General features: G+C 46.7%; 1 long non-coding RNA gene across 1 annotated transcript; it reads left to right on the forward strand.

The window, feature by feature from the left end:
- The first annotated feature begins 11,856 nt into the window (after positions 1–11,856).
- Positions 11,857–24,817, forward strand: LOC310923590. Its single transcript, XR_014592638.1, has 4 exons — positions 11,857–11,932; positions 12,995–13,022; positions 24,503–24,576; positions 24,742–24,817. It is a non-coding gene; the product is annotated as an uncharacterized lncRNA (long non-coding RNA).
- The last annotated feature ends 3,153 nt before the right edge of the window (positions 24,818–27,970 follow it).

Here is a 27,970-nt window from a genome sequence, read left to right on the forward strand (position 1 = left end):
CTCTCACCCAGCAGCCCTGCTGAGATCATCCGTGGATGTTTGGTTTTCTTAATGGCACCTGAATGAGAGACAGCAGGAATTTCCCTGAGGCAGAGACAGCCTTCCTTGGCCCCTGATGTGGATTCTCATCCCTGGAAATCCCAGTGATAAGTGAAGGCCTAAAAGCCACAGAGGGGGTGAAAGTGGGGTGTGGGTTGGGAGTCACTGGGAGGGAGGGATTTTTGGGTCAGGTTTGGAGGTGGGGATGTCCAAGCTGCGACCCCTTTAGAGCACGTGAAGGGAAGGTCTCACAGTGCTGAGGTGTGCAGGGCAGAGCAGTCCCAGGGCACGTTGTGTCACTTGTCTGTTGTGCACTCTGTGTCTGTTGTGTGTTTTGTTTTGTGTGTCTTTTGCCTTAACCCTTCAAGGGGTCTTTTGGAGACCCCAGGCATCGTTCTTAATATCTCCCTGTTCCTTGGACAGGCACTGATATCATTGAACTTTGAATCAGGTGCTCAGACACACATCAGAATCCATCTCTCTTCACAACCTTCCAGACTGGTTCCTTTCCAGGTCTTGTTCTGAGCTGTATCAACAGCTGTGCATTGCCACCATCCATTCAGGCAGATTAGGTCTTCTAAAAGTGCACAGCTGAGTGGAGGATTCTGACCGTAGGATTCTCAGGCATCCGTCTCTGCATTTCTTGGGATCAGTGATCCCATTGGCATCTTCTTCCTGCAGGGTTCTCTGAGCCTGGTCAGCTCCCCATGGGTCTTACCTCGGTCATCTCATTGCGAGTTCTCTCGGTCCTCAGGGTCATTCTTCTTGCCGAGATATTTCTGTCCCTGTTGTGTCCCCCCTTTTGTCCTGTCCTGTGTCACGGGTGTTGGTGTGTTTGTCCTGGAGCTGCTCTGCCTTGTTGCTCAGTCTGGGTGTAGGGGGAATGGGACAAGTCCTGGGGGCTTGAAATTTGTCATGTGGGGTGTAGTTGGGCTGTAGAGGGTATTCCTAGATTGACACAAAGTGTCTGGAATTGTCAAGTTCTCCTTGGTAAAAATCAATGGCAAGGACTGAAAACATGAGAGACTGGCAAGTTATACATACCAGAGACACGTTTTTCTTTTTCCTTTTTTTTTTTTTTTTTTTTTTTTAATAGCTGTGAGACTTACATCTTGATTTTGAGACTCTCTTTTTTGTCCAACTTTTTTGTTAAAAAATCTTATTTTGAAGTGCCTCAACCAAGGACATCCTGTTTGAAACTTTATCCCTGTTGTTTTTCCTCTTGCAGGTAGTTGGCAAAAAAGGATGGAGCCAGTAGGAAGCAAAGCCCCTGGAAGGCCTCATCCCAGTCCAGCTGTTGTTTTGTGTTCTTGAAAAGATTTTATATTTATTTTTTATTTTTAACTTTTTTTTTAATATTACTTTTAGATTTTTTTTTGTTTTTTATTTTATTTCCATGTTTTTATTGTATTTTTAATTTTTAAGAACTTTTTATTAATTTTTATTCAATTTTTTTTTATTTTTATTTTTTCATGTTTTCTTTGTTCCTTTTTTAAATACTATTTCTTACCCGGAGTACGTGGAAGTTGGACCCTAAAGGAGAGAAAAACTAGGAAAAGACTGACATCAAAGAACACTAAATTCATTTGTGCCACGCTTTAATAGAAATAGGATACAGGATAGCATGAATAAAGACCAAGCATTCTCTGTTTTCCAGGAGACTCCCATTCTCTGAACAGTGACCACCCTTCTGGTGGATTTCTACACAGAAACCATTAACTTGTTTATTGTATTTCTCCCTCTATGTATTTTAATGTGGGGTTTTTTTGCTTGGTTTTTTTTTAGGGTTTTTTTTGTTTGTTTGGGGTTTTTTTTGTTTGTTTGTTTTTGTTTTGTTTTGGTTTTTTGGTGGGTTTTTTTGTGTGGTTTTTTTTTTTTTTGTTTTTTGTTTTTTTTTTTTTTTTTTTTTTTTTTTTCCATACTCTTTCTTACCCTGTGTAGGTGGAAGTTTGGCTGTTGGTAAGAAAGAAGTTGAAAAATGACCTCCATGTCCATTGGAGGTCTGGATATAACTGAGAGTGCAGTTAGTGAAAAACCTCTGTATTTTCTGCTGAATTAAAACCTGAATGGAGAAAGCTGTGAACACTGTGGTGCCTTTTTTTCTTTTAGGTCTCATTTTCCCCATGCACAGTATTGCCAGCAGTAACTTGATGTCAAGGTGTATTTCAGAGACAGCAATAAAACTAAGTAGACATTTTAATTTGTAACTCTCTGAACTGCCTTGTTCATTAGCCAAGAAATCTAAAGCTAAGCAAACAAAAAAAAAAAAACCCAAAACAAAGCCCCCTGCAAACAACCCCCCTCAAAAAGCAGGCAGAATGGGGAAATTATTTTATTATTTTATATTACTATTTTAAAATCATTTTTATTATTATTTATTTTTATTATTTTAATAAAGATTAAAAATTTACCTCTTAGAAAACCAGGGTCATTCAATTCTAATTAACTTTGGTTGTGGTGTCTTAGGTTAATCAATTCATATAGTTTAAAATATTGTTTAAAATATCAAGAAGTAAATAAAAAAAAAAAAACACAAATACAAAAAAAAAAAGGAAAATATAAGTTACAAGAGAACTATAAAATATGAAAGATAATATCAATAGATACACTATATATTATTACATGTACCATATATTATAATATGTAATGTATACCTAATATAATGTGCATGATATAATAGGTAAATTATAATAATAGAAATATGTAGGTAATATAAATAGGTAAATTATAGTAGTTAAATACATGATATAATTGAAATATCATAATAAGAAATAGAAGGAATATTTAAATATAGCCTAAAATGAAGTCTTTTTTGGTTTTGGCTTAGTATATGGTGGGATTCTCGTACTTGTTGTGGTTGTGGGTCTTTTGGGGCCTTTATTTTCGGGGATGTTTGGAAGGGGAATTTTGGCCACGTTCTTTTCTGCCTCCGCTCCTTGCGGCAGCGCTGCCACCGTGTGGACACAGAGCGGTACTGCAGCTCCCCCCGCCTGGCACCGGGCTGTGATCTGTAAGGCAATGCTGCCATCTCGTGGATAAAATTCGGTACTGCAGTTCTCCGCCGTAGCAGCCCCGGGCTGTGAGCTCACGGGCAATCGTAACGCCCGAGCGCTGAAAGATCACGGCAAAAAAGGCGAGAAAAAAGTTCAAAGACTCCGGACACGTGGCAGCCGGCTCCCTGCGCGCCACCTGCACCACGGAGCCGCCCGGGAGCGATTTTTCCGCGGCGTACGCCGGTGTGCGGACACGGGACGGGGGCTGAGCGGCGCCACGGAAGTATTTGGGCAGGCGATGTGGTCAGGGGCCTGTGCGAGCAGCCGAGGGGGACATTTGGGGGGCATGCCACAACCAAGATGGCGGCGCGGCTCGCGGCGCTTGACCTTCTAAAGATGGCGACCAAAAGGGCGGGAATGCGAGAGGACCTAATGTGTGTTTATCTGACAGCCTGAATAAAAATCCCGACAACGGCGCCGCCCTGGAGCAATTTTCTGTGGCCTTTCCAGGCGTAGGGACACGGGCTGTGGATTCAGCCGCACCGCAGCCGGGTTCAGGTTAGTGAATTTAGTCAGGCGGCTGTTGTAGACACCGATGAGGTCCTTACGCATGCCACAACCAAGATGGCGGCGCGGCTCGCAGTGCTCGACCTTCTAAAGATGGCGGCGGGGAGGGGCGAAAGTGACGTAATGCTCTTAGCAATCGGAAAGAGCCGGGGAGTTACGAAAATGACCGAGTGTTGCCGAACAGCGGAGAAGAGCCGACGGCTGACGGAAATCGCCGAGTTTCCCCGAAGAGCCGAGAGTAGCCGAGTTTCCCCGAACAGCCGAGAATAGCGAACGGCTGACGGAAATCGCCAAACAGCCGAACCCAGCCGAGTTTCCCCGAACGTCGCCCCCCTCAGCCGAACCGAACGAGCCACGGGCAGTTCCGGGCCGGATTTGCCCCCTTTCTTATTTTCTGTGGTTTTACATATGCATAATGTCTTACAGACTTTCTTCATACATATTTATTTTTTGATCTTGGTTATTTTCGTTTGGAATAGTAATTACATTATGCTTTTCTGGGCAAGCTCAGTTTTTAGTGGTGGTTGTCTCCAGGCCGTGGGGGGAGGTCTTGTTTTATTCATTTTTTCACCTTTATCTTTCTCATGTGTGCTTTGGCTTTTTTGGCACAATTTTAAGAGAACGTATTATTTTAGAGTCTGTGTTCATTTCTTTATTTGTGCTCTTAATGCTGTTATTCTTTTGTTTAGGTTAGTTCTTCTAGTTCATTCTCTGATTATTTGAAGGTTTCTTATTTGTAATGTTTAAATATATGCAAAAAAGTAATAAGCACAGTGTTATTAAATATATTAATATATATAACAATATATATAATATATATTATATATATGTAATATATAATAATAAATAAATCTTATATATTTTAAAATACTACTTGGAATGTATTCTAATATACTATATTATATACTATATACTATACTATATACTATTCTATACTAATATACATAATGTATATGGTCTTTAATTTACTATAAAGGATTAGTTGTGATTTTTCAGTTTATGCCTCAGAGGCCGGTTTAGATTAAATATCAGGAAGGAATTGTTCCCTGTGAGGGCGGCGGGACCCTGGCACAGGTTCCCCAGAGAAGCTGTGGCTGCCCCTGGATCTGGTGGAAGGTGTCCGTGCCCTGGCTGGGGCTGGAATGGGATGAGCTTTCCCTTCCACAATTCAGTGATTCTGGTGGTCCTGCTGAGGTCAGTCAGCCTGAGGGGCTGTTGCAATTTCAGGCTGGAAGTTGATTGCTCGTAATTTACACAGTGTAAAGCAAGAATGAACGCTTAAAAAAATTCTAATGCATGATTTTTTTAAATATAAAAAGCACAGGGAGAGGTGCTTCCTTTTATTTTCTTCTGATTCAATTGCATTTCTCACTTACAGCACAGTAGAAACCCTGTTCTGCTCTGGCTGCTGCAGGACACCCCAGAGCATCTCCAAGTGCACCTGAAGGCATCTCGACACCGAGAGAGATTTGTTCTGTTTCCGTATTGACTCTGTTGAAAGGTGAACGCAGAATGTCCATGGGTCACCCTGCCAGCTCCACTTCTCATCGCAGGGAGGGCGCTCCTGTCATCTCTCTGGTGAGTCTGGAGGTGGGTTTTTCTGCTGCTCTGTCCCAGAGGGGTTTTCTGTATTGCTGCTGTTGGCATCGTAGTGCTGAGTTGTGAGGAACATCACCTGTGTAAGGCAAATCCTGGAAAAAAAAAACAAACAAAACTGCCTTTTGTATGAGAAATTGCATTTTGTCCAGGAAAATCTCACCGGGCCCAGGGCACAGATGGGTTCCCTCCTATTTGATCAGGAGAGTGCACAAAGCAAACTCCTAAAGGGCCTGGCTGGAGCCTGTTGGGGTCAGCCTTAGCAGGGGGAAGGGGGGCCAGAGGGGCTCAGGCAGGGCTTGGGGTGGGTCTGACCTGCACTGGCCACGTCTGCTCTGTCCTTGCTGAGGTGGGCAAAGGCAAATCTGACAACTGAGTGTGTGCTTGAGCCTCTCACTCAGCTGTCTGAGGATCTGTCTAGAAAATGGAAGTGGAGTTGGGTTTAGTTTGGTGTACAGCACTTAAAAGTGGTCTTCAGATATTCTTCAGTAACTGATCCTGAATTAAGGCTCCATGCCAGAGTTCTTTGGTGAGTGCATTGTTCTAATGGAGGGTGGTTGTTCCTCTGAACTGGATTTAATGTCTCTGTTATTTTCTGAAGTTCTCATTTATTTTGCTGTGCTGTTGTGGATGCTCACCCTCGTACTCTGGACAGTGGTTTGGGGATTTTTTCCTTCATTCCCCAGCTATAATACTTTTTTTTTTTTCTTTTCTTTTTTTTTTTTTTTTTTTTTTTTTTTTTTTTTTTTTTTTATTTTTTTTCTATGGCAGTAAAATCCTCTAAAGCACTGAACTGGCTGCAGAATGGCATTTTCTTGGACAGAGTAATGCTGCTTGTCCCAGCCAGCACTGCACTGTTCTTGGTGCCATTTTTCACTGTTTCCTGTAGCCCCAGAATCCATGGCTGTCCCTCAGGGTTTTGAAGGAGTGCTGTATTTGGATTTTTGGCTTCAGGATCTGAACTGTGGCATCTGGGCTCTATTCTAGGAACCCTGGAAAAGCAAGCTCTTATTCATGAGGAACCATTAACTCTTGAAAGTCGAGCTGTCTTGCAAGAGGTGCTGCAAAGGGTGAGATTTAAACTGATATCATTTTTTTTAATCATCTCTGTGAAACTTTAATAAGCTTCAGCAGTTTCTGCGGAACAGATGATTTCACCCAGAGCATTTCAGTGCATTGTAACACATACTGCACTGCTTCATGTAATTGTTGTCTTGTGTTATGGAAAATCTTCAGCAACTTTTCCTTCAGTTTTCATGGTGATTAGCATTTTGTGTTTATCCAGCACAGCATCAGGTTCCCATTTGTGTCTCAATAATTTGACAGGTTGTTTCTAGTTAGTTGTGATTCACTTCTCCAGATCTTGACTTAAGTTTGAGTCACGTCTCTTCTGCCTTTTGTGCAAATGGACTTAATGTTGTTGCTGTCACTTTGTATTGAAATATCGAGCAGCTTTTACTTCTGGGGTTCCCAAAGTCTGCCCTTGGCAGGTGCAGCCTGTGCTTCAACTTGGAGCCCTCAGTCTGCAGGGAAATGGACCTTTGGGGAAATTCTTCCAGCTCTAGTTAATGCTTTATGGATGATGCTGGTTTTCTGGAGGTAGGCTGTCCATTCTGACCCATTTTCTTCTCTCTCCTTGCAGACTGGACCTGCTGAAAGGCTGAGGCGAGACCAGGATCTGCAAAATCTCTGAGTCTGTCTTGCTGAGGCTGAAGCCATGTTTGCTGTCAACGGTGACATTGTGGAAGATGCTAAAGACTGAAAACTTTGGGGTTTTTCCCCTGAGTCACCAGACTCTGTCTGCAGCTGTGCCCTGTATATCTCTTAAAAGAGTTTCTGGGTTTAGAAAGGTTTTTACATTCTGCAATATTAATCTATGACTCAATTGAAAAGAATCATACTCTCTCAGTGTGGTGTTAATTGCTCTGAGTTGGTTAATTAAAATTATTGGTAAGGGGTTTTAGCAATCCTTGGATGGCCCTTGGAGCTGGCAGCTCTTGTTCAATTTCTCTTCATTCCTTTCATGTCTTTCAATTATTTCTTAAGCAATTACTGCAAATTAGGATATAATTTCTGCCTTGTTGGATTGGGAAATCCAAGCCGAGTTCCTTGGAGAGACTGAGGGAATGGGGAGCTGAGCCTCAGGGTGGGTTTTGACAGTGGGAGTTTGGTGAGGAAGAAAAGAGAGATCCCCCAAAAGTGATTAAGGTCAGTTCCTTGGGTGAATGAACTGGCTTTGGGTGCTTCTACCCCCAAAAAATCATTCTGGTTAAATGGGGCTTGGAGAAGCAGGGGGATGTGCCGGGGGCTGTGCTGGAACCCCTCAAATTCCAGTCAGAGGTGCTGGGCACTGCTGGGCCTTGGGGACAATACTGAGGGGCTCCACTGTCTGATCCAGGGAGTTCTCCCATTATTTCCTGTGGTGCTCAGACTCTGGCAGGTCATTGCAGCTCCACAGGCTGAAAATCCCATCGGAGCAGTTGGAGTCACAGGCGATCACACAGAAGCCAATCTGGGAGAGGAAATGAGCTGTTCCATAGATTTATTTTTCCCACTGCGTTTTGAAATTGTACCAGAATCTTTCCCCTCCCCTCGGACCCGGCTCGGCTGAGCTGTGAGGGGCGGGGCCGGCCCAGGGAGAAGGGCGGGGCCGCGGGTGATGGCCCCGCGTCCATCTGGGGCTGGGGCGGGGCGGGGGTCGGGGCCGGGCGGGGCGGGGGGCGGAGCCAGGCAGGGCCGGGGGCGGGGCCGGGCAGGGCCGGGTTTGGGTTTTGTCTGGGCTTGTCAGCCAAGTCATAAACAAGCCAACTCGGCTCCTGAACTCTCCAATGAACGTTTGAAACGCTTCACAGAAAGACAAGTCAGGAGTGATTCCAAAGGAATATATGTAAATGAAGGGTAACGATTGCTGAGGAATTTCCTTGGGAATTATGTACTTCACACGTACAGAATTTAGGAGGAGGAATCCCCGTTTCAGCCTCGGGCACCTGCAGGAGAAGAGGAGTCTTTATCCACAGCAAGGGAAGCCCGGTGCCCCATCGTGTCAGGTGCAGACAATGAACCGTCCCGGGAATGAACAGCAAGTCCCCTCTGTCCTCACCCTCGGAGTGGCAGCAGCTGCAGGTGAGAGATGCCACAGGATGGGGAGGGGAGAGAGCAGCCCCAGGTGGAGCTGTGATGGATAATGATGGGGCGGTTCCAGCCAGGGGCGGTTCCAGGTTAAGAGGGAAGCCCCAGCTCATTTTGGTATCCAGCCGTGGGGAGTGAGGAGCTCACGCTGAGGTCCCGGCTGTGGTTCATGGGGAGCACGTGGGTTTGGAGCGTTGCTTGGGAGGCGATGGGGATCAAACCTTTACACTGAGCAGCAGCAGAAGGTAAGCCAGTGTGGGTTTATAGAGGGGACTTTTTTTTCCTTTTCGGCTTCATCTTAATAAACCCTCCCCGGTGCTCCCAGAAGAAAAAGGAGTTATGGAGACAAAAGGAGTTCAAATTGATTGAAGAAACTCCTCTTCTGTTGTTGTCTGTGTTTAAATTGGAGGAGTTTTCTTTTCTCTTGGAATTTTAATGAATAATAGTACTTTTATGTAATTTTTATTCAATATTGTGTTCTTAGGTGGTGTGTAGTGTTTTGTGTGACTTTTTTGATATTATTTGTTATATATAATTTGGTTTTTGAGCAAAGGTAACTTTATGGATGGGTTTGTTTGTATTTGAGGTAGAACTAATTTAAGTAGCTTTTTTGAGAGACTTCTGAAATGTGTTATTGGGGTTTTGTGTGTTGTATGGAGGGATTCAGGTTGGGTAGACCTGTTTTGTTCTGTTTGGTGGTTTTTAGTGATTTATTGTGTGGCTTTATTCTGTTTGTAGGCGGTGTATGATGAGGGATATGTGGTGTATTTATTTCATGTTTGGTTTCACAGTTCCCATTGGTCAGAGTATTTTTGAACTGAGTTTTGTTGTTGAATTGTTTTTGGGGGGGTTATTGTGTTTTTCCAGGGTTTATTGTCTAAGGTTTACAGTGGTGTAATTGGCTGTGGTGTGAGGTATAGAGGAGGGTTTTATTTATTTAGTGGTGGCTTTTATCATAGGGAGCATCTAGTGTTTGTTTTAGTGGGTTTGAGACGGTGTGATGTAGTTAATTTTTTAGGGTTTCTTAATATTTACAATTAAATGATTTTTTATTGTGTTATAGGGGTTTGTTTATTTAGCATGCTTGACTACAGTATACATTTTATAGTTTTGGATAATTTAGGAGATATTGTTTGTAGTCTAATGGATCTTTTGGTTTTGTGTGTATTTATAGGTGGTTTGTTTGTTTTGATGGTTTTGAGGAATTAAGAGTTCATTGAGTTAGGAATAATTGTTTTTGGTGCTGTTAATTTAAGTATATTTGTGCTACTTTTATTTCTATGGATTGAATTGTTTGTTGTTGTGGTTTCGGGTAAACCTGAGAGGAAACTTTTGGATGGATTTTTTTTTTTAGAGAGTAAACTAAAATGGTCTTTCTTTTAAATTGGTTTGGGAAAGAACTTCTTTGGAGAAAAATGGGAAAAACTATTTATTTAACAAAGTGCTCACAAGCATAAAGAGTGAATGACATAAAATAATAAAACTTTCTGTTATTCTGTGGCGAGATGGTAAATTCAGAATGTCCTTGCTGTGGGTTGTAGCTCCTTTGGTTTCTTGTCAGCTCTTCCAGCATTGATAAAATGCTGAGGTCCAGGCCCCCTGGGCTGCAGGTGCAGCTCTCGGTGCTTCTCTGGGTTTTTCAGTCTGCAGCAGGTTTAATGAGCCTGGAGAAAAAGGGAAAAAAAATCAGTGCAGGGAACTTCTCTGTCCTAAAACTAACAACTAACAAAGAGCCATCAGATCTGTGTGCTGCAGTCTGTCTGTGCCTCAGCTGAATACACTGGAGAGAGGGAATGCAGAGGAGTGACCACTGTTCTCTTAAAACAAGCTGTGTGCTTTTTCTTTCCTTGCTTTGCTCTCCAAATCAATCTGAAAGGTACAGAAGGCATTTTTGAAGGAGTTATTTTAACTATTTGATGGTTTTTGGCACTTCAAGTACTTGTTTTGGAGTGTTTGGGGTTTTGAGTTAGTTATAACGGGATAATTTTACTTCTAATTAGGTGTTTTTAGGTTTTATTGCAGTTAAAAGTTGTGACTTTCTTGTTTTGTTAGTAGAAATAGAAAATAGGTTTTGATTTTGTATATAGTGATGGGATTGGTGTATTAGTGTGGACTAAGGATTTAAAATTCTGTGGTTTTGATGTGTTAGCTTAATGAATTTATAGTTTAAAAGACGTGGGGTTTATGGTTCTTACTTGGTTAGAGGCAGGTCTTTAAATTGGGGGGGTTCTGGGTGTGTATTTTGGAGGTTTTTTGAAGGGAATGGACATGGGGTTATTTTTATTATATTTGGAAAATGGACTACGAGTAATAAGAGTTGGCTTTTTTTTTGCTGGACTTTTGTTTGCAATTCCTAAAATTGATATATTTGTGTGGTCAGGGTCGTGGTGTTTCTGGTGCAACTCTAAGCCTCCATTATTGTTTGTGTGTTTCAGGTGGTCACTTGTCTCACACTGAGATGTCCTCACTGACCAGCCAACAGCCCTGCTGAGATCATCCGTGGATGTTTGGTTTTCTTTATGGTACCTGACTAGGAGACAACAGCCCGGTGACAGCAGGAATTTCCCAGAGGCAGAGACAGCCTTCCTTGGCACCTGATGTGGATTCTCATCCCTGAACATCCCAGAGATAAGTGAAGGGCTAAAAGCCACAGAGGGGATGAAAGTGGGGTGTGGGGTCAGGGGTCACCAGGAGGGATTTTTGGGTCAGGTTTGGAGGTGGGGATGTCCAAGATGTGACCCCTTTAGGGCACATAGAGGGAAGGTGTCACAGTGCTGAGGTGTGCAGGGCAGAGCAGCCCCAGGGCACGTCGTGTCACTTGTCTGTTGTTCACTCCGTGCCTTTTGTGTGTTTTGTTTTGTGTGTCTTTTGCCTTAATTCTTCAAGGGGTCTTTTGGAGACCCCAGGCATCGTTCTTAACATCTTCCTATTCCTGGTGCTGATACCAGGCCAGGCATCAAACCCTTGACTCGGGAGCTCAGAGGCTCCTCAGAATCCGTCTCTCTTCACAAGTGTCCAGGCTGATGCCTTTCCAGGTCTTGTTCTGAGCTGTATCCACAGCTGTGCACTGCTGTGATCCATTCAGGTGGATTAGGTCTTGTCAGAATGCAGAGACAGGTACAGGATTCTGACCATAGGATTCTCAGGCATCCATCCCTGTGTTTCTTGGAACAAGTCATCCCGTTGGCATCTTCTTCCTGCAGGGTTCTCTGAGCCTGGTCAGCTCCCCATGGGTCTTACCTCGGTCATCTCATTGCGAGTTCTCTCGGTCCTCAGGGTCATTCTTCTTGCTGAGATATTTCTGTCCCTGTTGTGTCCCCCCTTTTGTCCTGTCCTGTGTCACGGGTGTTGGTGTGTTTGGCTTGGAGCTGCTCTGCCTTGTTGCTCAGTCTGGGTGTGGGGGGAATGGGACAAGTCCTGGGGAGTTGAAATTTGTCATGTAGGGTGTAGTTGGGCTGTAGAGGGTATCCCTGGATTGGCACAAAGTGTCTGGAGCTGTCGAGTTCTCCTGCAGCACTTTGACTCTTGTCCTGACTTTGTTTCAGGTGCAGATGGATTAAATCCATGGCAGAGTGCCCCATCCCGGGTGAGGGGGCTCCCCTGAGAAGGTCAGTCACTGTTTGTGTTTGCAGGGGAGTGTAAATGGTGGCCGTGTTACAGCCCTGCTCTTTGTCTTTGTTTTTAGAAAGGAAGGCTGGATCTCTGCAGTCAAGGTGAAGTGGACGAGGTGAGCAGTGATGGGTGGACAGAAGCAGTTGCTTCTGCTGGAGTTTCACTTGCTGGTGCAACTCTAAGCATTCACTGATCTGTTTTAATTTATTTTAGGTGGTCCCTTTGGCAGATGTGCTGGCCCAGGATGCCAGAGGAGGGTAGATGGGTGCAACATTAAGGTTCACTTGTGCTGTGCTTCAGTCAGAGCAGGGAGGTTGCTGTTTCACAGGAACTCAGCATGATTTTTCCTTTTTTGTTTCTTTGCAGGAGCTGCTGCTGCCCCAGGTGTGCCAAGGAATAGAGGGAGGGGGTGAGTTGGCCCTTGGGCAGGTGGCCCACAGGTGAGTGCTGTGCTCAGTGTGTCCCTTTTCCTTTTGCTGGGTTCACTCTGGGCAGTCTCTGGAGTGGGGGGAGATCTGAGGGGGAGCCGGGACAGGGGTGCAGAGGAGCTCTGGGGGTGACTCTTCTGGAGGGGAATAGTCACATTTTCTGTTCTGTGGTCCCAGGTAGTGTGAGGAGGTGCACAGCTGGAGTTTGGATATGGCAGCACTGAGAGAACGTCTCCAAATCCCCGGAGCCAACACGTTCATTTCTGTCGAGGAGGGATTTTGTCTGCTCGTATTCCAAAAGCTGAATGTTGGGGCTGGTGGTTGGGAGAAGGGGAAAAACCTTTTCAGTCCCAGGAGGCAATTTAAAGTTACCTTAGAGGAGAGGGCCCCAGTGGGATGGACCCCTCAGGAGTAAAAAGAGAGAGGGTGACACAAAGTGTCTGGAGCTGTTGAGTTCTCCACTTTGACTCTTGTCCTGACTTTGTTTCAGATGCAGATGGATTAAATCCATGGCAGAGTGCCCCATCCTGTGTGAGGGGGCTCCCCTGAGAAGGTCAGTCACTGTTTGTGTTTGCAGGGGAGTGTAAATGGTGGCCGTGTTAAAGCATTGCTCTTTGTCTTTGTTTTTAGGAGGCAAAGCTGGATCTCTGCAGTCAAGGTGAAGTGGACGAGGTGAGCAGTGATGGGTGGACAGAAGCAGTTGCTTCTGCTGGAGTTTCACTTGCTGGTGCAACCCTAAGCCTCCTTTATTGTGTGTTTTAGGCAATCCACTTGCACTGCACTGAACTCCCCTCTCACCAACTGGACTGCTGTCCCAGTCTGCCTCATTCATGAGCCCTTGGGGAACATTACAGGACTCTGTGGTGAAGCCTTGACCTTCTCCATTTGAAGGGGCCATCCAGGTGGGCTTTGGTAACAGCCGAGGAGTTGAGGTGTGTCAGGGAGGAGGAGGGAGGCTCTGCTCAAGTTTCAGCAGTGCCACATCACCTTGTCTGCTCTTAACCCAGGCACACCCCAATGTTGGTGTCTGAGCAGAGCTGGAGCACAGGGCCCGAGGCCCTGGGTGTGCTCAGGAGGTGGTGAGTAGCAGAATTGCTGGTTTTTGGCCAATGTGCTGCTGAGATCACACGGTCAGGTTTGCTTTTCTTTATTGTAGCTGACAGAGAGACACCAGCCCAGTGACAGCAGGAATTTCCCCGAGGGGGAGGCACCTTCTTTGGCTTTTGACATGGATTGGCATCCGCAGATGTCTGAGAGATAAGTGGAGGGCTGGGAGCCACAGAGGGGATGAAAGTGGGGTGTGGAGTCAGGGGTCACCAGGGAGGGTTTTTGAGTCAGGTTTGGAGATGGGGCTGCTCAAGATGTGACCCCTTAGGATGTGTAAAGGGAAAGTCTCATTTTTGATCCCAGTGCTGAGGTGTGCAGGGCAGAGCAGTCCCAGGGCATGTCCTGTCACTTGTCTGTTGTTCACTCCGTGTCTGTTGTGTGTTTTGTTTTGTGTGTCTTTTGCCTTAATCCTTCAAGGGGTCTTTTGGAGACCCCAGGCATCGTTCTTAACATCTCCCCTATTCCTGGTGCTGATACCAGGCCAGGCATCAAACCCTTGACTGGGGAGCTCAGAGGCTCCTCAGAATCCGTCTCTCTTCACAAGTGTCCAGGCTGATGCCTTTCCAGGTCTTGTTCTGAGCTGTATCCACAGCTGTGCACTGCTGTGATCCATTCAGGTGGATTAGGTCTTGTCAGAATGCAGAGACAGGTACAGGATTCTGACCGTAGGATTCTCAGGCATCCATCCCTGTGTTTCTTGGAACAAGTCATACCGTTGGCATCTTCTTCCTGCAGGGTTCTCTGAGCCTGGTCAGCTCCCCATGGGTCTTACCTCGGTCATCTCATTGCGAGTTCTCTCGGTCCTCAGGGTCATTCTTCTTGCTGAGATATTTCTGTCCCTGTTGTGTCCCCCCTTTTGTCCTGTCCTGTGTCACGGGTGTTGGTGTGTTTGGCCTGAGCTGCTCTGCCTTGTTGCTCAGTCTGGGTGTGGGGGGAATGGGACAAGTCTTGGGTGTTGAAATTTGTCATGTGGGGTGTAGTTGGGCTGTAGAGGGTATTCCTGGATTGACACAAAGTGTCTGGAGCTGTCAAGTTCTCCTGCAGCACTTTGACTTTTGTCCTGACTTTCTTTCAGATGCAGCGGGATAAAATCCACCCTCTTTTTTCCCCCGAGTATGTGGGAGGTTGGCTCTCAGCAAGGAAGAATTTGAGAAATGACCTCCCTGTCTGCTGGACGTCTGGATATAATTGAGAGTGCAGTTACTAAAAATCCTCTGTATTTTCTACTAAATTAATAAACCTGAACCGAGAAAGCTGTGGACACCGTGGTGTCTGTTTTTTCCTTTCAGGTCTCATTCTACCCATGCACAGTAATACCAGCAATAACTTGATGGCAACGTGTATTTCAGAGGCAGAGATAAAATAATATGGACATTTTATTTTGTAGCTCTTTGAACCTCCTTGTTTATTAGCCAAGAAATCCAAAACAAACCCCCTCTCCCCAAAAGCACACAGAAAGAGAAAATATGCCCATATTATTTTAATTAAGATTAAATATTTATCTCTTAGAAAACCAGGCTCATTCAATTCTAATTAACTGTGGTTCTGATGCGTTAGGTCAATTAATTCCTATAGTTTAAAATATCGGTAAAAATGGAAAGAAGTGAATACAAATTGAAAAAAAATACAAATACAAAAAAAAATAAAAATATAAGTAACAAAATGAGAACTATAAAATATGAAAGATAATAGGAATAGATACACTATTGACACACTATATTATTACTTGTTCTATTTATTATAATATGTAAAATATACTTAATATAATGTACATGATATAATAGATAAATTTGTAATGGTTATTAGATATATCAAAGTAAGAAATAGAAGTTATTTTGAAATGCAGCCTAAACTGAAGGCTTTTTTGGATTCGGTTTGGTTGATGGCAGGCGATCTGTAAGGCAATGCTGCCATCCTGTGGATAAAGATCGGTACTGCAACTGTCCCCCGCGCCCGTCCCGAGAGCTGTGCTGCAGTGCTGCCATCCTGTGGACATGCAGCGGTACTGCAATTCTCCCCCGTGCCGGTACCCGAGGTGAGCAGCAGCCCCGGTCTCTGAGCTCACGGGCAGTGCTGCCGCCCGAGGACCGACAGATCACGGCCAAGAAGACGGGAAAAAAAAAGAGGGGACCCAGGGCACGTGGCAGCCGGCTGCCTGCGCGCGACCTGGACCAGGGAGCGGCCCGGGAGCAGTTTTTCCGCGGCATACGCAGGTTCGTGGACACAGGATGGGGGCTGAGTGGCGCCACGGCAGTGTTTGGGCAGGCGATGTTGTCAGGCGCTTGTGCGAGCAGCCGAGGGGGACATTTGGGGGGAGTGCCACAACCAAGATGGCGGCACGACTCGGGGCGCTTGACCTTCTAAAGATGGCGGCGAAAAGGGCGGGAAAAATGAGGACCCCCCCATGTGTGTTTATCAGACTGCCTGAGCAAAAATCCCGACCACGGCGCCGCTCGGGGAAAATTTTCTGTGGCATTTCCAGGTGTAGGGACAGGGGCTGTGGGTTCAGCCACGCCGCAGGCGGGTTCGGGTTACTCATTTTAGTCAGGCTTCTGTGTTAGACACCTATGGGGGGCCTTAAGGGGCGCCACAACCAACATGGCGGCTCGGCTCGCTGCTGTTGACCTTCTAAAGATGGCGTCAGGGAGGGGCGAAAGTGACGTAATGCTCTCTGCCACCAAAAAAGGCGAGGTGTGACGAAAATGACCGAGAGTTGCCGAACAGCCGAAAAGAGCCGACGGCTGACGGAAATGACCGAGTTTCTCCGAACAGCCGAGAATTGCCGACTACTGACGGAAATCGCCGGGTTTCCCCGAACAGCCGAGCCCAGCCGAGTTTCTCCGAACAGCCGAGCCCAGCCGAGTTTCCCCGAACGTCGCCCCCCCTCAGGCGAACCGAACGAGCCGGGGGCAGTTCCGGGGCGCTCCCGGCCGGTGTCCGCCCTCACTGCCGCTTCCTCGGCGGGCCATTCAAGGCGGTGTCGGGGCCGCTGCCGATCCCCCGGCGGGCGGGCGGGCGGGACACGCTGCCGCTGTGCCCGGAGCTGGAGCCGAGCCGGGGCTCCCGGGGAAGGCGGCAGGAGAAGCCGGTAAAACGCCCGGAGTGGTCGTGTGGCCCCGAGAGCCCCCGGAACATTGATTTTGGGGGGTCTGTGCCAGCCGCTTATGCCCTAATGGAGAGGGATTTCTCACAAGGACACGCAGTGATGGACAAGGGGAGCGGCTTCATCAGGATGAAGGGAGGCCGGTTTGGATTAAATATCAGGAAGGAATTGTTCCCTGGGAGGGCGGCGGGGCCCTGGCACGGGTTCCCCAGAGAAGCTGCGGCTGCCCCTGGATCTGGTGGAAGGTGTCCGTGCCCTGGCTGGGGCTGGAATGGGATGAGCTTTCCCTTCCACAATTCAGTGATTCTGGTGGTCTGGCTGAGCTCAGTCAGCCTGAGGAGCTGTTGCAAATTCAGGCTGGAAGTTGAGTGCTTGTAATTTACACAGTGTAAAGCAAGAATGAACGGTTAAAAAAATTCTGATGCATGATTTTTTTAATATAAAAAGCATGGAGGGAGAGGTGCTTCCTTTTATTTTCTTCTGATTCAATTGTATTTCTCACTTACAGCACAGTAGAAACCCTGTTCTGCTCTGGCTGCTGAAGGACACTGCAGCATCTCCAGGTGCACCTGAAGGGATCTCGACACCAAGAGAGATTTGTTCTGTTTCTGCATTGACTCTGTTGAAAGGTGAACGCAGAATGTCCATGGGTCACCCTGCCAGCTCCACTTGGCTCAGCAGGCATCGCAGGGAGGGCGCTCCTGTCATCTCTCTGGTGAGTCTGGAGGTGGGTTTTTCTGCTGCTCTGGGGCTGTGCTGGGAGCCCTCAAATTCCAGTCAGAGGTGCTGGGCACTGCTGGGCCTTGGGGACACCACTGAGAGGCGGCTGCTTTGGTTCTTAATACCTGGAAATCCATGGATTGCTGGGTGATTTCCATAAGTTCTCCTATTTTGTAGGAGCTGCAGGGTGAGGTCAGTATTCTGAGGGAGGCCCTGGCAAAGATGCCGAGGAGAAGGAACACGGAGCATCCGGGGGCTTCTCCCACCTGAGTTTCTCCTGGAGCGGGCTGCGTGTCATGCTGGATGTTTGACCCGGCTTTGGGGTGTTCTCCTGCAGTCCCAGCTCTAACTGCTGCCCCTGAGCCGAGGCCTTGCTGTGTCCCAGCACTAAACCCGGCAGGTGGGTCCTGCTTTTACAGCCCTTTAATCCCACGGGCAGTCCCAGATTCCCGGAGCTCCCCTGGGCCCAGCCTGGACTCGCTCCCTGGGAGCTGCACTTCAGTCTGCCTGAACCAAGGACCTCCTGTTTGAAACTTTATTCCTGCTGTTTTTCCTCTTGCAGGTAGTTGGCAAAAAGGGAGAGAGCCTGTAGGAAGTGGAGCCACTGGAAGGCCTTATCCCAGTGCAGGGTTCCCACTTTTCTCTCTGACTCCTGGAGAAATGCCTGAGCATAACCAGAGACTGTCAGTTTGATTTCCTGCCCTTTCCAGTAAATCGTTGCTTTCAGCTGGTTTGTGTCCCTGGTGTCATCCTCCTCCTCCTCCTCCATGCATTTGTCAATAGAATTCCTGACTTTTGCTGAGTGGAATTTTGTTATTCCAGGAATTGTGGCTCTTTTGTTCCACTGAAACTTCCCATCTCTGCTGGGAGTTTCATCTGTCAAATCCAAGTAAGATTGGAGTTTCTTTGGATTGTTACTCCCACAAACTAGAGATCCTTCTGGAATAGGAGTAAATTGGCATGTTTAACTCCCTCTTCCCTTGACAATCAGAGCAGAGGAAGCAGGTTTGAAATCATCATTCCATGGACTTCCACCGACTTCCTGGCTCTTCCAAAAGTTTTCCATGTTAGAAATTCCTGAGCTTGTTTTCCAGGCAAGCTGGGAGTTGGATATTATTCCTTCCTTTTATTTGATGTTTTTCCTCTCTCTGATTTTAGTAAGGCTATATATATTTTTTTCCTATTTTCTATCCTAATTGGAATTTTGCTAATTCTTAGGGGACATTTCCAAGGAAATTTCCCCAATTAAGGTTGGTAAATCAGGAATGTGTCAGCATCATATCCACAGAATTCTGGGAATTCCCAGGAAAACTTGTAAAGTGTTTAATTGCCTTGATTCATCTCGTTTTCAAGTTCAACTGAGTGTGTTTTTAATTACATAAGTCCCATTAAAACTTAAATCTTGGCCTAGTTGCTGTTCCTTGGACACAATGAGGTTGTTCTTTCCTGCCTTGGCACATGTGGGTGTTGATCCCAAGTGAGCTTCCTGCTAAAACAGAATTTGTTTCGAAGAATTGTCTAGAAAACCTTATTTTCTGGGAGGCACTGGATTTGTTTTGCCTATCCCTGCCTAATCAAGAAAACTCCAGGGGCCTGTGTTAGGCAGTGGCATGAGGGGAGGGGTGTGTTTATTTAATTTCGTATTTTATTTTACTTATTGTTTATTTTTTTTTTAATTTTTGATTTTTGTATTTTATGTTAAATATTGTATTGTGGTTAATGTTTTAATATATTTTTTGTTTTGTCTTTTTAAAATGCTTTTGGTTTATTTCTTTAATTTTTATATTTTAGTCTATTATTTATTTTTAAAATTTTCAAATTTTTCTTTATTACTATTTAAAATCTTAATGACTTTTATTTTTTAAAAAATTTATGGATAATATTTCAGTTTTTACATTCATGTTATTTATTTTGTATTTTAAATTTTTAAATTATATTTTAAATTTATTTTAGATTTTATTTTTTTTTTCGTTTTTAATAACTTTTGAGGTTTTTTTAATTTTGTTTTATTTTATTTTATAATATTTTTTTCATTGTTCCTTTTTTTTTTTTTAAATTCTTTTTTTTCCCCCGAGTATGTGGAAGTTTGGTCCCGCCCCCATCCCAGGCCGGGCATGGCGCTCAGGGGCGGGGCCAGGGGCGGGGCCAGGGGCGGGGCCAGGGGCGGGGCCAGGGGCGGGGCCAGGGGCGGGGCCAGGGGCGGGGCCAGGGGCGGGGCCAGGGGCGGAGCCAGGGGCGGAGCCAGGGGCGGAGCCAGGGGCGGAGCCAGGGGCGGAGCCAGGGGCGGAGCCAGGGGCGGAGCCAGGGGCGGAGCCAGGGGCGGAGCCAGGGGCGGAGCCAGGGGCGGAGCCAGGGGCGGAGCCAGGGGCGGAGCCAGGGGCGGAGCCAGGGGCGGAGCCAGGGGCGGAGCCAGGGGCGGAGCCAGGGGCGGAGCCAGGGGCGGAGCCAGGGGCGGAGCCAGGGGCGGAGCCAGGGGCGGAGCCAGGGGCGGAGCCAGGGGCGGAGCCAGGGGCGGAGCCAGGGGCGGAGCCAGGGGCGGAGCCAGGGGCGGAGCCAGGGGCGGAGCCAGGGGCGGAGCCAGGGGCGGAGCCAGGGGCGGAGCCAGGGGCGGAGCCAGGGGCGGAGCCAGGGGCGGAGCCAGGGGCGGAGCCAGGGGCGGAGCCAGGGGCGGAGCCAGGGGCGGAGCCAGGGGCGGAGCCAGGGGCGGAGCCAGGGGCGGAGCCAGGGGCGGAGCCAGGGGCGGAGCCAGGGGCGGAGCCAGGGGCGGAGCCAGGGGCGGAGCCAGGGGCGGAGCCAGGGGCGGAGCCAGGGGCGGAGCCGGCATTCTCGGTGTTTGGGTTTTGTCTGGGCTTGTCAGCCAAGTCATAAACAAGCCAACTCGGCTCCTGAACTCTCCAATGTATGTTTGAAACGCTTCCACAGAAGGACAGGTCAGGAGTGATTCCAAAGGAATATTTGTAAATGAAGGGTAACGATTTCTGGGGAATTTCCTTAGGAATTATGAACCTCAGGCATATGGATTTTCGGGGGTGGAATCCCCGTTCCAGCCTCGGGCACCTGCAGGAGAAGAGGGGTCCTTATCCACAGCAAGGGAAGCCCGGTGCCCCATCGTGTCAGCTGCAGACCATGAACCGTCCCGGGAATGAACAGCAAGTCCCCTCTGCCTCACCCTCGGATTGGCCGCAGCTGCAGGTGAGAGATGGCACAGGATGGGGAGGGGAGAGAGCAGCCCCGGGTGTGAGCTGTGAACAGTGAGGGGGGACAGAGCAGGCACGGGTGGAGCTGTGATGGATAATGATGGGGCGGTTCCAGGTTAAGAGGGCAGCCCCAGCTCATTTTGGTATCCAGCCGTGGGGAGTGAGGAGCTCACGCTGAGGTTCCGGCTGTGGTTCATGGGGAGCACGTGGGTTTGGAGCGTTACTTGGGAGGCGATGGGGATCAAACCTTTACACTGAGCAACAGCACAAGGTAAACCAGTGTGGGTTTATAGAGGGGACTTTTTTTTCCTTTTCAGCTTCATCTTAATAAACCCTCCCCGGTGCTCCCAGACGAAAAAGGAGTTATGGAGACAAAAGAAGTTTAAATTGATTGAAGAAACTTCTTTTTTTTCTGTTGCTGTCTGTGTTTGAAGTGGAGGGATTTTCTTTTCACCTGGAATTTAAATGAATAGTGGCACTTCTATGTGGCTTTTATTCAATATGATGTTCTCAGGTGGTGCGTAGTGTTTTGTGTGACTTTTTTTGGTGTTATTTGTTATATATAATTTGGTTTTTGAGCAAAGATAACTTTATGTGTGGGTTTGTTTGTATTTGAGGTAGAACTGATTTAAGTAGCTTTTTTGAGAGACTTCTGAAATGTGTTATTGGGGTTTTGTGTGTTGTATGGAGGGATCCAGGTTGGGTAGAGCTGGTTTTTCTGTTTGGTGGTTTTTAGTGATTTATTGTGTAGCTTTATTCTGTTTGTAGGTGGTGTGACGAGGGATATGTGGTGTATTTAATTCATGTTTGGTTTCATAGTTCACATTGGTCAGAGTATTTTTGAACTGATTTTTGTTGGTGAATTATTTTTGGGGGATATTGTGTTTTTCCAGGGTTTATTGTCTAAGGTTTACAGTGGTGTAATTGGCTGTGGTGTGAGGTATAGAGGAGGGTTTTATTTATTTAGTGGTGGCTTTTATCATAGGGAGCATCTAGTGTTTGTTTTAGTGGGTTTGAGACAGTGTGATGTAGTTAATTTTTTAGGGTTTCTTAATATTTACAATTAAATGATTTTTTTATTGTGTTATAGGGGTTTGTTTATTTAGCATGCTTGACTACATTATACATTTTATAGTTTTGGGTAATTTAGGAGATATTGTTTGTAGTCTAATGGATCTTTTGGTTTTGTGTGTATTTATAGGTGGTTTGTTTGTTTTGATGGTTTTAAGGAATTAAGAGTTCATTGAGTTAGGAATAATTGTTTTTGGTGCTGTTAATTTAAGTATATTTGTGCTACTTTTATTTCTATGGATTGAATTGTTTGTTGTTGTGGTTTAGGATAAACCTGAGAGGAAACATTTGAATGGGTTTTTTTTTTAGAGAGTAAACTAAAATTGTCTCTCTTAAATTGGTTTGGGAAAGAACTTCTTTGGAGAAAAATGGGAAAAACTATTTATTTAACAAAGTGCTCACAAGCATAAAGAGTGAATGACATAAAATAATAAAACTTTCTGTTATTTTGTGGCGAGATGGTAAATTCAGAATGTCCTTGCTGTGGGTTGTAGCTCCTTTGGTCTCTTGTCAGCTCTTCCAGCATTGATAAAATGCTGAGGTCCAGGCCCTGTGGCTGCAGGTGCAGCTCTCGGTGCTTCTCTGGGATTTTCAGTCTGCAGCAGGTTTAATGAGCCCTGAGAAAAGGGGGGAAAAAATCAGTGCAGGGAACTTCTCTGCCCTAAAACTAACAACTAACAAAGAGCCATCAGATCTGTGTGCTGCAGTCTGTCTGTGCCTCAGCTGAATACACTGGAGAGAGGGAATGCAGAGGAGTGACCACTGTTCTCTTAAAACAAGCTGTGTGCTTTTTCTTTCCTTGCTTTGCTCTCAAAATCAGTCTGAAAGGTACAGAAGGCATTTTTGAAGGAGTTATTTTAACTATTTGATGGTTTTTGGCACTTCAAGTACTTGTTTTGGAGTGTTTGGGGTTTTGAGTTAGTTATAACGGGATAATTTTACTTCTAATTAGGTGTTTTTAGGTTTTATTGCAGTTAAAAGTTGTGATTTTCTTGTTTTGTTAGTAGAAATAGAAAATAGGTTTTGATTTTGTATATAGTGATGGGATTGGTGTATATGGTGTATTAGTGTGGACTAAGAATTTAAAAGTCTGTAGTTTTGATGTGTTAGCTTAATGAATTTATAGTTTAAAAGACGTGGGGTTTATGGTTCTTACTTGGTTAGAGGCAGGTCTTTAAATTGGGGGGGTTCTGGGTGTGTATTTTGGAGGTTTTTTGAGGGGAATGGACATGGGGTTATTTTTATTATATTTGGAAAATGGACTACGAGTAATAAGAGTTGGCTTTTTTTTTGCTGGACTTTTGTTTGCAATTCCTAAAATTGATATATTTGTGTGGTCAGGGTCGTGGTGTTTCTGGTGCAACTCTAAGCCTCCATTATTGTTTGTGTGTTTCAGGTGGTCACTTGTCTCACACTGAGATCTCCTCACTGACCAGCCAACAGCCCTGCTGAGATCATCCCTGGATGTTTGGTTTTCTTTATGGCACCTGACTGAGAGACAACCGCCCGGTGACAGCAGGAATTTCCCCGAGGGAGAGGCGGCCTGTTTTTGTACCTGACATGGATTTGCATCTCCAGATGTCTGAGAGATAAGCGGAGGGCTGGGAGCCACAGAGGGGATGAAAGTGGGGTGTGGGGTCAGGGGTGACCAGGAGGGATTTTTGGGTCAGGTTTGGAGATGGGGATGTCCAAGATGTGACCCCTTTAGGGCACGTAAAGGGAAGGTCTCACAGTGCTGAGGTGTGCAGGGCAGAGCAGTCCCAGGGCACGTTGTGTCACTTGTCTGTTGTGCACTCTGTGTCTTTTGTGTGTCCTGTGTGGTGTGTCTTTTTCCTCAACCCTTCAAGGGGTTTTTTGGAGACCCCAGGCATTGTTCTTAACATCTCCCTGTTCCTTGAACAGGCACTGATATCATTGAACTTTGACTCAGGTGCTCAGACACACATCAGAATCCATCTCTCTTCACAACCATCCAGGCTGGTGCCTTTCCAGGTCTTGTTCTGAGCTGTATCCATAGCTGTGCACTGCTGTGATCCATTCTGGCAGATTAGGTCTTCTAAAAGTGCACAGCCAAGTGGAGGATTCTGACCGTAGGATTCTCAGGCATCCATCTCTGCGTTTCTTGGGATCAGTGATCCCGTTGGCATCTTCTTCCTGCAGGGTTCTCTGAGCCTGGTCAGCTCCCCATGGGTCTCACCTCGGTCATCTCATTGCGAGTTCTCTCTGTCCTCAGGGTCATTCTTCTTGCTGAGATATTTCTGTCCCTGTTGTGTCCCCCCTTTTGTCCTGTCCTGTGTCACGGGTGTTGGTGTGTTTGGCTTGGAGCTGCTCTGCCTTGTTGCTCAGTCTGGGTGTAGTGGGAATGGGACAAGTCTTGGGTGTTGAAATTTGTCATGTAGGGTGTAGTTGGACTGTAGAGGGTATTCCTGGATTGACACAAAGTGTCTGGAGCTGTCGAGTTCTCCTGCAGCACTTTGACTTTTGTCTTGACTTTGTTTCAGGTGCAGATGGATTCAATCCATGGCAGAGTGCCCCATCCCGGGTGAGGGGGCTCTCCTGAGAAGCTCAGTCACTGTTTGTGTTTGCAGGGGAATGTAAATGGTGGCCATGTTACAGCACTGCTCTTTGTCTTTATTTTTAGGAGGCCAAGCTGGGTCTCTGCAGTCAAGGTGAAGTGGACGAGGTGAGCAGTGATGAGTGGACAGAAGCAGTTGCTACTGCTGGAGTCTCACTTGCTGGTGCAACTCTAAGCATTCACTGGTTTTTTTTTTTTTAATTTATTTTAGGTGGTCCCCTTGGCAGATGTGCTGGCCCAGGACGCCAGAGGAGGGTGGATGGGTGGAACATTAAGGTTCACTTGTGCTGTGCTTCAGTCAGAGCAGGGAGGTTGCTGTTTCACAGGAACTCACCATGATTTTTTCCTTTTTTGTTTCTTTGCAGGTGCTGCTGCTGCCCCAGGTGTGCCAAGGAATAGAGGGAGGGGGTGAGTTGGCCCTTGGGCAGGTGGCCCACAGGTGAGTGCCATGCTCAGTGTGTCCCTTTTCCTTTTGCTGGGTTCACTCTGGGCAGCCTCTGGAGTGGGTGGAGGTCTGAGGGGGAGCTCGGACAGGGGTGCAGAGGAGCCCTGGGGGTGACTCTTCTGGAGGGGAATAGTCACATTTTCTGTTCTGTGGTCCCAGGTAGTGTGAGGAGGTGCACAGCTGGAGTTTGGATATGGCAGCACTGAGAGAACGTCTCCAAATCCCCGGAGCCAACACGTTCATTTCTGTCGAGGAGGGATTTTGTCTGCTCGTATTCCAAATGCTGAGTGTTGGGGCTGGTGGTTGGGAGAAGGGGAAAAACCTTTTCAGTCCCAGGAGGGAATTTAAAGTTACCTTAGAGAGGAGAGGGCCCTAGTGGGATGGACCCCTCAGGAGTAAAAAGAGAGAGGATGACACAAAGTGTCTGGAGCTGTTGAGTTCTCCTGCAGCACTTTGACTCTTGTCCTGACTTTGTTTCAGGTGCAGATGGATTCAATCCATGGCAGAGTGCTCCATCCCGGGTGAGGGGGCTCCCCTGAGAAGGTCAGTCACTGTTTGTGTTTGCAGGGGCGTGTAAATGGTGGCCATGTTACAGCACTGCTCTTTGTCTTTATTTTTAGGATTCAAAGCTGGATATCAGCAGTCAAGGTGAAGTGGACGAGGTGAGCAGTGATGGGTGGACAGAAGCAGTTACTATTGCTCCAGCCTCACTTGCTGGTGGAACTCTGAGCATCCAGTGCTGTGTGTTTTAGGTGTTCCACTCACACGATGCCGAGCTCCCCTCACCAGCTGGACCCTGGGAACATTACAGGACTGTGTGGTGAAGCCTTGACCTTCTCCATTTGAAGGGGCCATCCAGGTGGGCTTTGGTAACAGCCGAGGAGTTGAGGTGTGTCAGGGAGGAGGAGGGAGGCTCTGCTCAAGTTTCAGCAGTGCCACATCACCTTGTCTGCTCTTAACCCAGGCACACCCCGCAATGTTGGTGTCTGAGCAGAGCTGGAGCACAGGGCCCGAGGACCTGGGTGTGCTCAGGAGGTGTTGAGTAGCAGAATTGCTGGTTTTTAGCCCATGTGCTGCTGAGATCACACGGTCACATTTGTTTTTCTTTATTGTAGCTGACTGAGAGACACCAGCCCAGTGGCAGCAGGAATTTCCCCGAGGGAGAGGCACCTTCTTTGGCTTTTGACATGGATTGGCATCCCCAGATGTCCCAGAGATAAGTGGAGGGCTGGGAGCCACAGAGGGGATGAAAGTGGGGTGTGGGGTCAGGGGTCACCAGGAGGGGGTTTTAAATCAGGTTTGGAGATGGGGATGTCCAAGATGTGACCCCTTTAGGGCACATAGAGGGAAGGTCTCACAGTGCTGAGGTGTGAAGGGCAGAGCAGTCCCAGGGCACGTTGTGTCACTTGTCTGTTGTGTACTCTGTGTCTTTTGTGTGTTTAGTTTTGTGTGTCTTTTGCCTTAACCCTTCAAGGGGTCTTTTGGAGACCCCAGGCATCGTTCTTAACATCTCCCTATTCCTGGTGCTGATACCAGGCCAGGCATCAAACCTTTGACTCGGGAGCTCAGAGGCTCCTCAGAATCCATCTCTCTTCACAACCATCCAGGCTGATGCCTTTCCAGGTCTTGTTCTGAGCTATATCCACAGCTGTGCACTGCCACCATCCATTCTGGCAGATTAGGTCTTGTCAGAATGCAGAGACAGGTACAGGATTCTGACCATAGGATTCTCAGGCATCCATCCCTGCGTTTCTTGGGATCAGTGATCCCGTTGGCATCTTCTTCCTGCAGGGTTCTCTGAGCCTGGTCAGCTCCCCATGGGTCTTACCTCGGTCATCTCATTGCGAGTTCTCTCGGTCCTCAGGGTCATTCTTCTTGCTGAGATATTTCTGTCCCTGTTGTGTCCCCCCTTTTGTCCTGTCCTGTGTCACGGGTGTTGGTGTGTTTTGCCTGGAGCTGCTCTGCCTTGTTGCTTAGTCTGGGTGTAGGGGGAATGGGACAAGTCCTGGGGAGTTGAAATTTGTCATGTAGGGTGTAGTTGGCCTGTAGAGGGTATCCCTAGATGGACACAAAGTGTCTGGAGCTGTCAAGTTCTCCTGCAGCACTTTGACTTTTGTCCTGACTTTCTTTCAGATGCAGGGGGATAAAATCCACCCTTTTGTTTCCCCCGAGTATGTGGGAGGTTGGCTCTCAGCAAGGAAGAATTTGAGAAATGACCTCCCTGTCTGCTGGACGTCTGGATATAATTGAGAGTGCAGTTACTAAAAATTCTCTGTATTTTCTACTAAATTAATAAACCTGAACTGAGAAAGCTGTGAACACCGTGGTGCCTGTTTTTTCCTTTCAGGTCTCATTCTACCCATGCACAGTGTTACCAGCAGGAGCTTGATGGCAACGTGTATTTCATAGGCAAAGATAAAATAATATGGACATTTTATTTTGTAGCTCTTTGAACCTCCTTGTTTATTAGCCAAGAAATCCAAAACAAACCCCCTCTCCCCAAAAGCACACAGACAGAGAAAATATGCCCATATTATTTTAATTAAGATTAAATATTTATCTCTTAGAAAACCAGGCTCATTCAATTCTAATTAACTGTGGTTCTGATGTGTTAGGTCAATGAATTCATATAGTTTAAAATATCGGTAAAAATGGAAAGAAGTAAATACGAATTGAAAATAATACAAAAAAATAAAAATATAAGTAACAAAATGAGAACTATAAAATATGAAAGATAATAGGAATAGATACACTATTGATACACTATATTATTACTTGTTCTATTTATTATAATATGTAAAATATACTTAATATAATGTACATGATATAATAGATAAATTTGTAATGGTTATTAGATATATCAAAGTAAGAAATAGAAGTTATTTTGAAATGCAGCCTAAACTGAAGGCTTTTTTGGATTCGGTTTGGTTGATGGCAGGCGATCTGTAAGGCAATGCTGCCATCCTGTGGATAAAGATCGGTACTGCAACTGTCCCCCGCGCCCGCCCCGAGAGCTGTGCGGCAGTGCTGCCATCCTGTGGACATACAGCGGTACTGCAATTCTCCCCCGTGCCGGTACCCGAGGTGAGCAGCAGCCCCGGTCTCTGAGCTCACGGGCAGTTTTGCCGCCCGAGGACCGAAAAATCACGGCCAAAAAGGCGAGAAAAAAAAAGAGGGGACCCAGGGCACGTGGCAGCCGGCTGCCTGCGCGCGACCTGGACCAGGGAGCGGCCCGGGAGCGGTTTTTCCGTGGCACACGCAGGTGACGGACACGGGATGGGGGCTGAGCGGCGCCACGGCAGTGTTTGGGCAGGCGATGTTGTCAGGCGCTTGTGCGAGCAGCCGAGGGGGACATTTGGGGAGGGTGCCACAACCAAGATGGCGGCGC

Source organism: Zosterops lateralis (assembly GCF_965231275.1).
Source record: "Zosterops lateralis genome assembly, contig: HAP1_HAP1_SCAFFOLD_124, whole genome shotgun sequence".
Classification (NCBI taxonomy): domain Eukaryota; kingdom Metazoa; phylum Chordata; class Aves; order Passeriformes; family Zosteropidae; genus Zosterops; species Zosterops lateralis.